The sequence below is a fragment of the Heptranchias perlo genome, chromosome 2 (genome assembly GCF_035084215.1).
Source record: "Heptranchias perlo isolate sHepPer1 chromosome 2, sHepPer1.hap1, whole genome shotgun sequence".
Taxonomy (NCBI): Eukaryota; Metazoa; Chordata; class Chondrichthyes; order Hexanchiformes; family Hexanchidae; genus Heptranchias; species Heptranchias perlo.
Window position 1 is genome coordinate 164,692,191 of NC_090326.1, and position 13,680 is coordinate 164,705,870.

At 46.1% G+C, this 13,680-nt stretch overlaps 1 protein-coding gene across 6 annotated transcripts in view; it reads right to left on the bottom strand.

The window, feature by feature from the left end:
• Window positions 1–9,547, bottom strand: part of parp10 (poly(ADP-ribose) polymerase family member 10) — a 50,995-nt gene extending 41,448 nt beyond the window's left edge. Inside the window, exons 1-2 of one of the 6 annotated variants that reach the window (XM_067968691.1) lie at window positions 9,327–9,538; window positions 7,685–7,771 (exon numbers count right to left, since the gene is read on the bottom strand). The gene's annotated coding sequence lies outside the window, so the exon portion shown is untranslated. The other 5 variants (XM_067968671.1, XM_067968685.1, XM_067968680.1 and 2 more) reach the window with 5 other exon arrangements.
• Window positions 9,548–13,680: the final 4,133 nt, after the last annotated feature.

Below are 13,680 nucleotides of genomic sequence, written 5' to 3' on the forward strand. Positions count from 1 at the left end.
AAGCTAGTCCCAATTGCCTGCACTTGGCCCATATCCCTCGATACCCATCTTACCCATGTAACTGTCCAAATGCTTTTTAAAAGACAAAATTGTACCCGCCTCTACTACTGCCTCTGGCAGCTCGTTCCAGACACTCACCACCCTTTGAGTGAAAAAATTGCCCCTCTGGATCCTTTTGTATCTCTCCCCTCTCACCTTAAATCTGTGCCCCCTCGTTATAGACTCCCCTACCTTTGGGAAAAGATTTTGACTATCGACCTTATCTATGCCCCTCATTATTTTATAGACTTCTATAAGATCACCCCATAACCTCCTACTCTCCAGGGAATAAAGTCCCAGTCTGTCTAACCTCTCCCTGTAAGTCAAACCATCAAGTCCCGGTCGCATCCTAGTAAATCTTTTCTGCACTCTTTCTAGTTTAATAATATCCTTTCTATAATAGGGTGACCAGAACTGTACACAGTAATCCAAGTGTGGCCTCACCAATGCCCTGTACAACTTCAACAAGACATCCCAACTCCTGCATTCAATGTTCTGACCAATGAAACCAAGCATGCTGAATGCCTTCTTCACCACCCTATCCACCTGTGACTCCACTTTCAAGGAGCTATGAATCTGTACTCCTAGATCTCTTTGTTCTATAACTCTCCCCAACGCCCTACCATTAACGGAGTAGGTCCTGGCCCGATTCGATCTACCAAAATGCATCACCTCACATTTATCTAAATTAAACTCCATCTGCCATTCATCCGCCCACTGGCCCAATTTATCAAGATCCCGTTGCAATCCTAGATAACCTTCTTCACTGTCCACAATGCCACCAATCTTGGTGTCATCTGCAAACTTACTAACCATGCCTCCTAAATTCTCATCCAAATCATTAATATAAATAACAAATAACAGCGGACCCAGCACCGATCCCTGAGGCACACCGCTGGACACAGGCATCCAGTTTGAAAAACAACCCTCTACAACCACCCTCTGTCTTCTGTCGTCAAGCCAATTTTGTATCCAATTGGCTACCTCACCTTGGATCCCATGAGATTTAACCTTATGTAACAACCTACCATGCGGTACCTTGTCAAATGCTTTGCTGAAGTCCATGTAGACCACGTCTACTGCACAGCCCTCATCTATCTTCTTGGTTACCCCTTCAAAAAACTCAATCAAATTCGTGAGACATGATTTTCCTCTCACAAAACCATGCTGACTGTTCCTAATTAGTCCCTGCCTCTCCATATGCCTGTAGATCCTGTCCCTCAGAATACCCTCTAACAACTTACCCACTACAGATGTCAGGCTCACTGGTCTGTAGTTCCCAGGCTTTTCCCTGCCGCCCTTCTTAAACAAAGGCACAACATTTGCTACCCTCCAATCTTCAGGCACCTCACCTGTAGCGGTGGATGATTCAAATATCTTTGCTAGGGGACCCGCAATTTCCTCCCTAACCTCCCATAACGTCCTGGGATACATTTCATCAGGTCCCGGAGATTTATCTACCTTGATGCGCGTTAAGACTTCCAGCACCTCCCTCTCTGTGGCCATTCAGCCCATCGTGCCGTGATGACTCTGTGAAAGAGCTATCCAATTAGTCACATTCCCCTGCTCTTTCCCCATAGCCCTTTAAACTTTTTCCCTTCAAGTATTTACCCAATTCCCTATTGAAAGTTATTATTGAATCTGCTTCCAACACCCTTTCAAGCACTGAATTACAGATCATAACAACTCTGTGTAAAAAGATGTTTCCTCATGTCGCCTCTAGCTCTTTCAGATCTACTTAAATTTGTGTCCCCTGGTTACTGACCCTTCTGCCACTGGAAACAGTTTCTCCTTATTTACTCTATCAAAACCCTTCATGATTTTGAACACCTCTAACAAATCTCCAATTAGCCCTCTCTGCTCTACGGAGAACTCCAGCTTCTTCAATCTCTCCACTTAACTGAAGTCCCTCATTCCTGGCACCATTCTAGTAAATCTCTTCTGCACCCTCTCTAAGGCCTTGACATCCTTCTTAAAGTGTGGTGCCCAGAATTGAATAGAATAATCCAGCTGAGGCCTAACAAGTGTTTTATAAAGGTTTAGCATAACTTCCTTGTTTTTGTACTCTCTGCCTCCATTAATAAAGCCCAGGATCCCATATGCTTTTTAACAGCCTTCTCAACTTGTCCTGCCACCTTCAAAGGTTTGTGTACAAACAACCCCAGGTCTCTCTGTTCCTGCACCCCCTTTAAAATTATACCATTTAGTTTATATTGCCTCTTCTCATTCTTCTAACCAAAGTGTATCACTTCACACCTCTCTGGGTTAAATTTCATCTGCCATGTGTCAGCCCATTTCACCAGTCTATGTCCTCCTGAAGTCTGTTACTATCCTCCACATTGTTTACTACATTTCCGAGTTTTGTGTCCTCTACAAACTTTGAAATTATACCCTGTATACCCAAGTCCAGGTCATTAATATATATCAAAAAGAGCAGTGGTCCTAATACTGACCCCCTGGGGAACACCACTGTATACTTCCCTCCAGTCTGAAAAACAACCGTTCACCACTACTCTCTGCTTTCTGTCCCTTGGCCAATTTTGTATCCACGCTGCCACTGTCCCTTCAATCCCATGGGCTTTAATTTTGCTTAGAAGTCTATTATGTGGTACTTCATCAAATGCCTTTTGAAAGTCCATATACACAACATCAACGCACTACCCTCATCAACCCTCTCCGTTACTTCATCAAAGAACTCAATCAAGTTAGTCAAACATGATTTTCCTTAAACAAATCCCTGCTGACTTTCATTTATTCGCCCAGACTTTTCTAAGTGCCAATTAATTTTATCCTGGATTATTGTCTCTCGAAGTTTCCCCAACACCACCGTTGGGCTGACTGGCCTACAATTGCTGGATTTATCCCTCTCCCCTTTTATGAAATCTTACAGGGGGTGTAAGATTTGCAATCCTCCAGTCCTCTGGCACCGCCCCACATCTAAAGGACGATTGGAAGATTGTGGCCAGAGCCTCTGCAATTTCCACCCTTACTTCCCTCAGTAACCTAGGATGCATCCCATCTGGACCGGGTGACTTATCTACTTTGAGCACTGCCAACCTTTTAAGTACCTCCTCTTTATCTATTTTTTATCCTATCCAATATCACTACTACCTCCTCCTTTACTGCTATATTGACAGCATCCTCTTCTCTAGTGAGACCGTTGCGAAGTATTCATTTAGTGCCTCAGCCAAAATCTGTCTGCACAAGACAATCTCCTTTTGTGTCCCTAATTGGTCCCATGCTTCCTTTGACTTCCCTTTTACTATTTCTCAGTTTATAAAAGGCTTTTGGGTTCCCTTTTATTTTAGCCACTAATCTATTCTCATACTCTCTCTTTGTCCCTTTTATTTCCTTTTTTAAAACCTCCTCTGTACTTTCTGTATTCAGCCTGGCTCTCTACCTTTTTATAAACCTTGCGTTCATCATAAGCCTCCTTTTTCTGTTTCTTTTTAATCTCTATATATTTAGTCATCCTGGGAGCTCTAGCTTTGGATGCCCTTCCTTTCCCCCTTGTGGGAATGTCTCTACTCTGTACCCGAACCATCACCTCCTTGAAGGCCTCCCATTGTTCAATTACTGTTTTGCCTAACAGTTTCTGATTCCAATCCCCTGGGCAAGATCCCTCTTTAACTCACTGAAAAGAGCCCTCCTCCAATTCAGTATTTTTACACTTGATTGTTCCTTGTCCATTTCTATAACTATTCTAAACCTGATCAATGATCCCCAAATGCTCCCTCACTGAAACACAGGAAGAATCATAGAAAGGTTACAGCATGGAAGGAGGCCATTTGACTGATCGAGTCCGTGCCGGCTCTATGCAAGAGCAATCCAACTAGTCCCACTCCCCCGCCCTATCACCGTAGCCCTGCAAACTTTTTCCTTTCAATTTCTTATCCAGTTCCCTTTTGAAGGCCATGACTGAATCTGCCTCCACCACCCCCTCAGGCAGTGCATTCCAGATCCTAACCACTTGCTGTGTAAAAAAGTTTTTCCTCATGTCATCTTTGGTTCTTTTGCTAATCACCTTAAATCTACATCCTCTGGTTCTTGACCTTTCTGCCAATGGGAACAGTTTCTCTCTATCTACTCTGTCTAGTAGACCCTTGATGATTTTGCATACCTCTATCAAATCTCCTCGCAATTCTCTATTCCAAGGAGAACAACCCCAGCTTCTCCAGTCTATCCACGTAAATAAAGTCCCTGGTCCCTAGAACCATTCTAGTAAATCTCTTCTGCACTCTCTCTAAGGCCTTCGCATAATTCCTAAAGTGCAGTGCCCAGAAATGGAAACAATACTCCAGTTGTGGCCGAACCAGTGATTTATAAAAGTTCATCATGACTTCTTTGCTTTTGTACTCTCTGCCTCTATTTATAAAGCCCAGGATCCTGTATTTTTTTTTAAAACTACTTTCTCAATATGCTCCACTTGCCCCTTTTCATTCCCCAGAACTAGATCCAGCATTGCTTCCTTCCTCGTTGGGCTGGAAATGCAATGATCAAGAAAGTTCCCTTGTATATATTTCAGGAATTCCTCCCCCCCTTTGCCCTTTACACTGTTATTATCCCAGTCCGTATTGGGATAACTGGAGTCCCCCATTATTACTAGTCTACATTTCTTGCATCTTTCTGTAATTTGCCTGCAAATTTGCTGCTCCATCTCCTTCCCACTATATGGAGGCCCATATTATATACCCAATAGCATAGTAGCTCCTCTATTGTTCCTTAATTCTAACCAAATAAATTCTATCTTTGACTCCATGCCTTTGATATCATGCCTTTCCAGTGCTAGAATAGTTTCTTTGATCAATGCTGCTATCCTCCCCCAACCCGCTCCTTTCTTTCCATCTCTAACTTTATCTTTCCTGAATACCTTGTAGCCAGAAATATTAGTTACCCAATCCTCCCCTTCTTTGAGGCCAGTCTTGGTTATTGCCACTATATCATAGTCCCATGTGGCGACTTGTGCCTGCACCTCACCAACCTTATTTACCACTCTACTTGCATTTACGCTCATGCATTCCAAACTCATCTTAGACTGCCTCGGATTCACTCCCTGTTCGATCCCTCTTATTTCTGAACTATTCTTCACTCTAGTGCTATTTGTCTCTCCCAGTCCTCTGTGCATCTTGTTTCTGCTTTCTAATGCTTCATTCTGGTACCCATCCCCCTGCCAAATTAGATTAAACCCTTCCCCACAGTACTAGTGAACCTCCCCCCGAGGACATTGGTCCCAAATCGGTTGAGGTGCAACCCATCCGACCTGTACAGGTCCCTCCTGCCCCAGGAATCTAAGTTTGGCCTAGCAAAGTTTTGTACAAATTTATCATTACTTCTTTACTCTTGTTTTCTATGCCCCTATTTATAAAACCTAAAACGATGTTGGTTTTTATTACTTTATTTACCCACACTCACACTTTCAAGGAATCTGTATCTGAACCCCTAGATCTCTTTGTTCATCCACACCCTTCAGTGCCTTTCCATAAAGTGTATACTCCAATTCCTTGTATCTCCCACCCAAAATATATTATGTATATTAAATCCTTCTTTCCTGTCTGCCAACTAACTTTCTATCCAGGCTGCTACATTTCCTCTTACATCAAATGCCTCTTGTCTCGTGAGATACCTTATCAAACATCCAGATACAGTATACATTACATCTACTGCATTCCCTTTAACTATCCAATTAGTGACTCATTTGAAAAAAACTCTACTGAATTTGTCAAACACAACTTGCTTTTAACAAATCCATGCCCGCTGTCCTTGATTAACACCTGCATTTCTAAACGCTTACTAATTTTATCTCAAATTATGGATTCTAAGAGTTTGCTTACAACTGAAGATAGGCTAACTGGTCTATATTTACAGAGGAACAGGAATAGGCCATTCAGCCCCTCAAGTCTGCTTTGCTTTTCAATTAGATCATGGCTGATCTGTACCTCAACTTTATTTACCCACCCTTGTTCCATATCCCTTAATACCCTTACCTAACAAAAAAAATCTATCGATCTCAGACTTGAAAATTTCAAATGAGCCAACATCCACAGCCTTTTGGGGAGCGAGTTGCAGATTTCCACTACCTTTTGTTTGAAAAAGTGCTTCTAATTTTATTATGCCCTGTTACCTTGTTTATCCTTCTCTCCCTTCTTGAACAAGGGTTTTACTCTCAGCACTATTTGCATATTTAAAAAAGATTGAAATTTTGTAGCCAGCGCCTCTACTGTCACCTCTCTGACTTCTCTGAACAGCCTTGGGTACATCCATCAGGGTCCAGTTACTTATCCACCTTGCATTCTACTTGTTAGTTTTTTTTCAGAACCAATTAATTTTCTACAGTTACCTCTAACAATAGTTCTATATTCTCCTCCACCTACAATTCCTACTTCCACTAACATTTATATTAAAAAAATTCAAAATATTTATTTAATATCTCTGCCAGAATCAGAGGATCACAAGATAATATTATGGATGAGGAAGGCCAATCGTAATTCATCCATCGCATTGCAGCATCCAATTAATCCTTAAATGATTCCAGGGTTTCCACCTCCATCACTCTAACCAGAGTCCCGTCTCTGTGTTGATCACTCTGTATATAGAAGTAGATGGAAGGAAAACATTTGGATTTTTACAGGGCCTTTCATGTCCTCAGGATGTCCCAAAGTGATTCACAGCCAATTAAGCATTTTTGAAGTGTAGTCATGTAAGAAAATGCAGCAGTCAATGTGCACACAGCAAAGTCTCACAAACAGCAATGAGGTAACTGACCAGATAATCAGTTTTGGTAACATCGGTTGAGGGACACCAGGGAGAACTCCCCTCTATTACTTTGAATATTGCAATGGGATATTTTATGTCCACCTAAGAGGGCAGGTGGGGCCTCGGTTTAACATTTCATCTGAAAAATGGCACCTCCGACAGCACAGCGCTACCTCAGTAGTGAACTGGAGTGTCAGCTTAGATTAAATGCTCAAGTCTCTGGACTGGTCCAAGGCTGACAATTCTTGTTATGAATCGTAAATTTTGCTTTCACTGGCTCACCAGCTCAAACCTATGCCCCCCTTGTCCTATTCTAGCATGTATATTAAAAGTCCACGTTTAACTTTTCCGTTCCCTTCAACATTCTACTGGCTTTGTTGATTGTTGCTCTGCATTGAAAGTTTAGCATCGAATGTACAGACATTTTATCAATTCATCCTTAGTTATTTCAATGATGTTCATTAATACATGTATCATCCATTTTTCCTTCCCATGTTCAGTACATTTGTCTGGATAAAATTTAATCTGCTATTTTTCTGTCTATATACATATTTTGTCCAACTCACTAATTTGAGTTAACTTCCTCTGATCCCATTGCCATAGTTTGATGCCATCTCCAAATTTCACCACTTTGCATCTGATTCCCGATTATTTATGCAAATGAGAAAGTAACTGCAGTGACAAACCCACTGAGTACTCCCCCACCCCAACATAACTCCTCGCTCCGTTACTCCATCAGACAGTTTCTTATCTATCACCCAAGGCTAAACCTGCAGAATTGGCATCACAATTCTTACTGATCATGTACAACTGCCACATGCCAGCACAAAACTATTTTTTTTTAAAACCCATGTACAACTAAAACTGAAATCTGACAAATCTCAGTTCTAACCTCAGGGTTTAGGAGGTGGATTCAAACCAGTTAATCCTCAGTGTCACAATCTGTAATGTTATTTGAATCCCTCGATGGAATTCCAGCCTGTGGGAACATTTTTTTTGAGAAACAGTTATATTTTGCTGATCATTGATGACACAGCAACAGCATTAGTATCAACAGTCAAATTACATGTACAGAGGTAATCTTTTTAAAGCTGGTTTCTACAGACCAAAAGGTAAATGAATGAAGTTTGCTGGTTTGACTGATGCAATCAGGTTACCAGGCCATCTTTAAATTGGAATTGGGCAAAGGTTAATAAACAACAACTTGCATTTATATAATGCCCTTAATGTAGGAAAACATACCAAAGTACTTCACAGGAACGCCAGACAAAAACTGACACCGAGCCAAAGAAGGAAATATTAGATGGGGTAAGTAAAAGCTTGGTCAAAGATAAGATTTTAAAATTCTCATCCTTGTTTTCAAATCCCTCCATGGCTTCACTCCTCCCTATCTCTGTAACCTCCTCCAGCCCTACAACCCTCCGAGATCTCTGCACTCCTCCAATTCTGGCCTCTTGCTCATCCCCGATTTTAATCGCTCCACCATTGGCGGCCGTGCCTTCAGCTGCCTAGGCCCTAAGCTCTGGAATTCCCTCCCTAAACCTCTCCGCCTCTCTACCTCTCTCCTCCTTTAAGACGCTCCTTAAAACCCACCTCTTTGACTAAGCTTTTGGTCACCTGTCCCAATAGCTCGTGATGTGGCTTGGTGTCAATTTTTTGTTTGATAATCGCTTCTCGGAAGCGCCTTGGGACGTTTTACTACTTTAAAGGCACTATATAAATGCAACTTATTGTTGTTGTAAATGTTAAGCAGCGTCTTAAAGGAGAGAGTGTTCAGGGAGGGGGAGGGGGTTCAGGGAGAGGGAGGGGGTTCAGGGAGAGGGAGGGGGTTCAGAGTGAGTGTTGAGGGGGAGGGAGAGTGTTGAGGGGGAGGGAGAGTGTTGAGGGGGAGGGAGAGTGTTGAGGGGGAGGGAGAGTGTTGAGGGAGGGGGTTTAGGGGGAGGGAGAGTGTTGAGGGAGAGGGAGCGTGTTTAGGGCCTAGACGGCTGAGGGCAGAGCCCACAATGGTGGGACGAATGGAGCGGACTGACAGCACTGACCCGATTCTGGAGAGCCGCTGGTACTCGCACCGGCCGCAGTTGCCAACCCCTAGCTGAATGTCAGTGCGGTGAGTCGAGCCGTTGTCGGGCTGTGCCGCAGGAGGCCATGGATCCAGGAGATGTGTCGCCGACAACAGGAAGTAAACGGGGGGTTCAAGGAGCCCACGAGCCGCGCGCACCAAAAATAATGACGGCGCCGCCTTTTCCGATTTAAAAAACTCACCGAGCGGGGATTCACTTCAAACCGAACTGACAATGGTTTTAAAAAAATGATCCAAAAATGCAGTTTCACCGTTTGCTGCTTCCATAAAACCCAGAGTGAGATCGTGAATCTCGCCCCGGGACTCGGTGAGGAGAGAAACGGAACCGAAAGGAACTGCTGGAAATGAGGGGGTCGGGGGGGGGGGGGGGGGTGTCCAAAGAATGAGAAACCCCCCCCGACCCGATCACAAATAAGACCACACTTCACAAATTCACCTCCCAGCTACTTCTCACTCGATTAATATTTCCTTCCGTTGACCAAGGCGGGAGGTGGACGGAAACCAAGAACTTTGACCGGCCCTGTCCCGGGCTCAGGGTCACTTTTTGTCGCCGGGACTCTGTCCCCCCGCTCCGGACCCGCCACAAACTTCCGCGAATATTCTCCAAACTCAGCGATCGCTGCGACCTCGGGCCGGCGGCACCCACAGCCGGGGATTTCCAGGGCGGAATATACACAGACTGGTGTACACACCCTCCCTGCACAGGCAGGTAAACACACCCCACACAGACACTGCCAGGGAATATACACAGACTGGTGTACACACCCTCCCTGCACAGGCAGGTAAACACACCCCACACAGACACTGCCAGGGAATATACACAGACTGGTGTACACACCCTCCCTGCACAGGCAGGTAAACACACCCCACACAGACACTGCCAGGGAATATACACAGACTGGTGTACACACCCTCCCGACACAGGCAGGTAAACACACCCCACACAGACACTGCCAGGGAATATACACAGACTGGTGTACACACCCTCCACACACAGGCAGGTAAACACACCCCACACAGACACTGCCAGGGAATATACACAGACTGGTGTACACACCCTCCCTACACAGGCAGGTAAACACACCCCACACAGACACTGCCAGGGAATATACACAGACTGGTGTACACACCCTCCCTGCACAGGCAGGTAAACACACCCCACACAGACACTGCCAGGGAATATACACAGACTGGTGTACACACCCTCCACACACAGGCAGGTAAACACACCCCACACAGACACTGCCAGGGAATATACACAGACTGGTGTACACACCCTCCCGACACAGGCAGGTAAACACACCCCACACAGACACTGCCAGGGAATATACACAGACTGGTGTACACACCCTCCCTGCACAGGCAGGTAAACACACCCCACACAGACACTGCCAGGGAATATACACAGACTGGTGTACACACCCTCCCTGCACAGGCAGGTAAACACACCCCACACAGACACTGCCAGGGAATATACACAGACTGGTGTACACACCCTCCCTGCACAGGCAGGTAAACACACCCCACACAGACACTGCCAGGGAATATACACAGACTGGTGTACACACCCTCCACACACAGGCAGGTAAACACACCCCACACAGACACTGCCAGGGAATATACACAGACTGGTGTACACACCCTCCCTGCACAGGCAGGTAAACACACCCCACACAGACACTGCCAGGGAATATACACAGACTGGTGTACACACCCTCCCTGCACAGGCAGGTAAACACACCCCACACAGACACTGCCAGGGAATATACACAGACTGGTGTACACACCCTCCCTGCACAGGCAGGTAAACACACCCCACACAGACACTGCCAGGGAATATACACAGACTGGTGTACACACCCTCCCTGCACAGGCAGGTAAACACACCCCACACAGACACTGCCAGGGAATATACACAGACTGGTGTACACACCCTCCCTGCACAGGCAGGTAAACACACCCCACACAGACACTGCCAGGGAATATACACAGACTGGTGTACACACCCTCCCCGCACAGGCAGGTAAACACACCCCACACATACACTGCCAGGGAATATACACAGACTGGTGTACACACCCTCCCCGCACAGGCAGGTAAACACACCCCACACAGACACTGCCAGGGAATATACACAGACTGGTGTACACACCCTCCCTGCACAGGCAGGTAAACACACCCCACACAGACACTGCCAGGGAATATACACAGACTGGTGTACACACCCTCCCCGCACAGGCAGGTAAACACACCCCACACATACACTGCCAGGGAATATACACAGACTGGTGTACACACCCTCCCCGCACAGGCAGGTAAACACACCCCACACAGACACTGCCAGGGAATATACACAGACTGGTGTACACACCCTCCCCGCACAGGCAGGTAAACACACCCCACACAGACACTGCCAGGGAATATACACAGACTGGTGTACACACCCTCCCCGCACAGGCAGGTAAACACACCCCACACAGACACTGCCAGGGAATATACACAGACTGATGTACACACCCTCCCCGCACAGGCAGGTAAACACACCCCACACAGACACTGCCAGGGAATATACACAGACTGGTGTACACACCCTCCCCGCACAGGCAGGTAAACACACCCCACACAGACACTGCCAGGGAATATACAGACTGGTGTACACACCCTCCCCGCACAGGCAGGTAAACACACCCCACACAGACACTGCCAGGGAATATACATAGACTGGTGTACACACCCTCCCCGCACAGGCAGGTAAACACACCCCACACATACACTGCCAGGGAATATACACAGACTGGTGTACACACCCTCCCTGCACAGGCAGGTAAACACACCCCACACAGACACTGCCAGGGAATATACACAGACTGGTGTACACACCCTCCCTGCACAGGCAGGTAAACACACCCCACACAGACACTGCCAGGGAATATACACAGACTGGTCTACACAACCTCCCTGCACAGGCAGGTAAACACACCCCACACAGACACTGCCAGGGAATATACACAGACTGGTGTACACAACCTCCACACACAGGCAGGTAAACACACCCCACACAGACACTGCCAGGGAATATACACAAAATGATGTACACACCCTCCACACACAGGCAGGTAAACACACCCCACACAGACACTGCCAGGGAATATACACAGACTGGTGTACACACCCTCCACACACAGGCAGGTAAACACATCCCACACGGACACTGCCAGGGAATATACACAGACTGGTGTACACACCCTCCCTACACAGGCAGGTAAACACACCCCACACAGACACTGCCAGGAAATATACACAGACTGATGTACACACCCTCCACACACAGGCAGGTAAACACACCCCACACAGACACTGCCAGGGAATATACACAGAATGATGTACACACCCTCCACACACAGACACTGCCAGGGGAATATACACAGACTGATGTACACACCCTCCCTACACAAGCAGGTAAACACGCCCCACACAGACTGCCAGGGGAATATACACAGAATGATGTACACAACCTCCACACACAGACACTGCCAGGGGAATATACACAGAATGATGTACACACCCCACACAGACACTGCCAGGGAATATACACAGACTGATGTACACAACCTCCCTACACAAGCAGGTAAACACACCCCACACAGACACTGCCAGGGAATATACACAGATTGACATACACACCCTCCACACACAGACACTGCCAGGGAATATACACAGACTGATGTACACACCCTCCCTACACAAGCAGGTAAACACACCCCACACAGACACTGCCAGGGCATATACACAGATTGACATACACACCCTCCACACACAGACACTGCCAGGGAAATATACACAGAATGATGTACACACCCCACACAGACACTGCCAGGGAATATACACAGACTGATATACACAACCTCCCTACACAAGCAGGTAAACACACTCCACACAGACACTGCCAGGGAATATACACAGACTGATGTACACACCCTCCATACACAAGCAGGTAAACACACCCCACACAGACACTGCCAGGGAATATACACAGATTGACATACACACTCACCACACACAGACACTGCCAGGGAATATACACAGACTGACGTGCGTACACCATACATGCACTGTTGGGGAATATACACACACTGATGTATGTACCCCATACACACACGGCCAGAGATCTATAAACAGATTGATATGTGCACCCCACACACACATTGTCAGGAAATGTTAAAACATAAAAAATAGGAGTAGGCCATACAGCCCCTCGAGCCTGCTCCGCCGTTCAGTCTGATCATGGCTGATCTACCTCAACTCCACTTTCCTGCCCGATCCCCATATCCCTTGATTCCCCTAGAGTCCAAAAATTTATATATCTCAGCCTTGAATATACTCAACGACTCAGCACCCATAGCCCTCTGGGGTAGAGAATTCCAAAGATTCACAACCCTCTGAGTGAAGAAATTCCTCCTCATCTCAGTCTTAAATGGCCGACCCCTTATCCTGCGACTATGCCCCCTAGTTCTAGACTCTCCGGCCAGGGGAAACAACCTCTCCTCATCTACCCTGTCAAGCCCCCTCACAATCTTACATGTTTCAATGAGATCACCTCTCATTCTTCTAAACTCCAGCGAATTCTACTCAATCTCTCCTCATAGGACAACCCTCTCATCCCGAGAGTTATTCTAGTGAACCTCCATTGCACTGCCTCTAAGGCAAGTATACACACACTGATGTATGCACCCCGTACACACACTGCCAATGAATATAAACAGATTGATGTACGTACCCCATACACACATTGCCGGGGAAATATACAC